The sequence below is a fragment of the Empidonax traillii genome, unplaced genomic scaffold, assembly GCF_003031625.1.
Source record: "Empidonax traillii isolate 1590-97213 ecotype Southwest subspecies unplaced genomic scaffold, ASM303162v1 scaffold1972:size51909, whole genome shotgun sequence".
NCBI lineage: Eukaryota > Metazoa > Chordata > Aves > Passeriformes > Tyrannidae > Empidonax > Empidonax traillii.
This window is the reverse complement of record NW_020957165.1, coordinates 45,567-49,015: the sequence shown is the minus strand read 5'-3', so window position 1 is coordinate 49,015 and position 3,449 is coordinate 45,567. Positions and strand designations below refer to the sequence as shown.

Genomic DNA, 3,449 nt, shown 5'->3' with positions numbered 1-3,449 from the left:
CTCCCTGGGCACTCCAGGACCTTGACACTCAGCCAGCAGCAGCATTCGGTGCTGCCTCGTTAGGACAAGGTGTGATGGGACTTGGAACCAAGCCCTGGCAGACGTGGAACAGCTGGTGCACAAAACCTCCCCAAAATCCTCTGAGGAAGTTCCCCAGAGCTGATGTCCTGCCCTGTGTGAGCTCTGGCAGTGACAGCACATACCTGGCACCTGATCCTACCTGCCCCTCTTCCCTGTCTCCCCAGGGCATGGACTCACCTGCCAGTGGTGGAAGACAGAGAGGGAGAAGGCTTGGCCCTGTGTGTGGGTCCTCAGGTCCGTCTCAAAGCCGAAGGAGTCGATGGCTGGGATGAAGGCTTTGATGGTGTAGAGAGGGGAGCCCGGGATCGGAGCATCCTGGGTCACGTGGCCTCTGCAAACGTGTCAACAGGTCGGTCTTCCCAAGTGTCACACAACCATGGAACGGTCTGGGTGGGAAGGGACCTTAAATCCCATCCCATTCCACCCTGTGCCATGGGCAGGAACACCTTCCACCAGCCCAGGGTGCTCCAATCCCCGTCCAACCTGGCCTTGGACACTTCCAGGGATCCAGGGGCAGCCACAGCTTCTCTGGGCAACCTGTGCCAGGGCCTGCCCACCCTCCCAGGGAAGGATTCGTTCCCAATATCCCATCTATCCCTGCCCTCTGGCAATGGGAAGCCATTCCTCCTTGTCCTGTCCCTCCAGGCCCTTGTCCAAAGTCCCTCCCCAGCTCTCCTGGAGCCCCTTCAGGCCCTGGAAAGGATTCCAAGGTCTCCCTGGAGCCTTCTCTTCTCCAGGTGACCCCCCCCCAGCTCTCCCAGCCTGTTCTTACAGGGAAGTTGCTCTGGCCCTTTGAGCACCTTTGTGGCCTCCTCTGGACCTTCCTGTGCTGGGGGCCCAGAGCTGAGCCCAGTGCTCCTGGTGGGGAGCACATCCCTTGGTGAATCCTCCTCCCTGACACTCGGGAAGAACCAGGCACAACCCACGGGCCGTGTGTGATCCCGGACATCCCTCCCCACACAGCTGGGATCAGTCAGGGAGCTTCCAGCTGCCACTTCGTGCAGACTTCACCCTCACTTCCCAAGCAGTGCCAGGACTGTGGGAGCCTCCAGCCCCCACAGATCCCAAACCTGCAGCTCTGCAGGCTCCAGCGGGTGGGAGCAGCTCACCTGCGCCGGGCCAGCACCGTGTACACGGCGGACACGCAGTCGGCGGGGGCCTGCACCTCCACGAAGTAATAGGGCTCCATCAGACGAGGGGTGGCCTGTGAGGAGACAGGGACACCACCCCCTGAGCCTCCAGCACCATCAGCACAGCTCAAGCAAGACTCAGGGATTGGCATTCTTTGGTCAAACCCAGCGCCTGGCCGGGGACTGCAGGGCTCCTGCTGCCCAATGGACACCCAAACCAACGTCATGGACACTTGAAAGGAGCTTTTCTCCTTCTGGCCATGAGTCACACACTGCCCTCTCCCTCGTGCACACCCTTCCCAGCCCGCCAGGCAGGAGCAGGGAGGGGAGAGCGAGCAGATGCACACCAGCTTCCACCCAGGCTGGAACGTGACCGCTCCTCGGGCCCTTGGTGTGCAGCCCTTCAAGGGCACTGGAGATGTTCCTGGGTGGGTGAGTCAGTTCAAACCAGCCCCAGCCCAGCCCAGCCCGTCCCAGCCAGCAAAGCCTCACCATGAGGAAGGCAGAGTAGACGACCCTGCGGGCCGTGGGGATGATCTGCCCCCCGCCCCTGTGCAGGGGCTCCTGCGCAATCACCGCGTCCAGGATCTTGAACTTCACGTTGCGGATCACTGTGAAGGGACAAGTGACACGGGGTGACCTGGGGGGATGTCCCCTGCCAGCAGCAACTGCACCTCCACATGCCCAAACGCCCAGAGACACCAGCAGTTCTCCTGCATTTAATTCCAGCAGGGAAAGCGTGACCACGTCATAGCGCTGTATATCACAGAATCGTGGAATGATTTGGGTTGGGAGGGACCTTAAAGCCCATCCAGTGCCACCCCCTGCCATGGGCAGGGACACCTTCCACCAGCCCAGATTGCTCCAAGCCCCATCCAACCTGCCCTTGGACACCTGAATGCTCAGGGATTAAATTCTTAATCAATCCTGTCATGAGTGCCACTTCCCCACAGGTCCCACTTACATTCATCACAGAGGGGCCCTTCCCTGGTCCCCCACTGGAAGCCCTGCACGATGCTGTCCTTCACTGAGCCCAGAAGGGACTTGTCCACCTACAGACAGACAGACAGACAGACAGACAGACAGACAGCTTCAGAAACCAAACCTGCACCAGCAGCAGTAACAGCCAGACCCCAGTTAAAAGCCAGTTCCTGAAAGAGCAGTGATGTTCCCCCGTACCCTCAGTGTCCACCCCTCAGCTCAGGACCAGCAGCTTCAGGGCTTGGCACCCAGAGCTGTAGTTTAAGGGTCTGTATTTTGGTGCCCCTGAAAGGCAGGCCCATTTGCTGCCAAGTTTTAAGAAAGTGGCCCAAACAGCAACACCTGAAAAATAACAGCTGTGCTGGGGAAAGTGCAGCAGGTCCGAGCTTGTGGCAAACAATGAGCACCCCAACTGCACCAGGGCCTTGCAGGAGGTTCTGGGAGGAGTGAGAACCTCCTGCACCACAGGACAAAGGTCTCACTGAAGCATGACCCCTTTCCCCCTCACCTCTGAGGGCAGTGTGTCATCTACCAGGATGTTTGGGCCAGTGGCATCCGGCCCGAAGGCCCAGATGGAACGGGCAGCCAGCAAATCCCAGTCGTATTTGGTCTGGAAGAATTCACCCAGCTTCTTCCTGATAGAAAAATAAGGGAAGAAACTGTAAGAAACAAGTAGCTGATTTGCACTCATCATGTCTTTGCAATCCTGTTCCCTTAAGTAATAAAATGGTCTCAGCTTTTACCTGGAACAATCCGTTTCCTGGGGCTGGGATGCTCATGGACAGCCTGGAAGCAACACCAAACCAGGATCCCTGCCTGACACTGTGCACCCTGTAGATCCCAGCATTCCCTTTTTTCCCCCAATTATTTGCATCCAGATGGACTCCTGCCCTCCCACATCAGTCATACCTGTTCCACGTTATCTGCACCACCTCATTCTCAATGTCCTCTGCAAGTCCCTTCTCCAGGGGCTCAGCAATCATTGTGATCTTGTTCCTGAGGAGAGACAGCCACAGTGAGCCCAGGGAGCGATGGCAATGGAGCTGCTGGCAGGATCTCAGGCACTGGCAGCCCCTCCGGACAAGAAGGACATGGAGGGGCTGGAGCGTGTGCAGGGAAGGGAACGGAGCTGGGAAGGGGCTGGAGCAGCAGGAGCAGCTGAGGGAGCTGGGGGGGCTCAGCCTGGAGAAAAGGAGGCTCAGGGGGGACCTTCTGGCTCTGCAATCCCTGACAGGAGGGGGGAGCTGGGGGGGGTCG

At 58.7% G+C, this 3,449-nt stretch overlaps 1 protein-coding gene across 1 annotated transcript in view; it reads right to left on the bottom strand.

Moving 5' to 3' along the window:
* EFTUD2 (elongation factor Tu GTP binding domain containing 2) overlaps nt 1-3,449 on the bottom strand; it is a 26,208-nt gene that overhangs the window by 2,529 nt on the left and 20,230 nt on the right. The gene's annotated exons all lie outside the window — the stretch shown is intronic.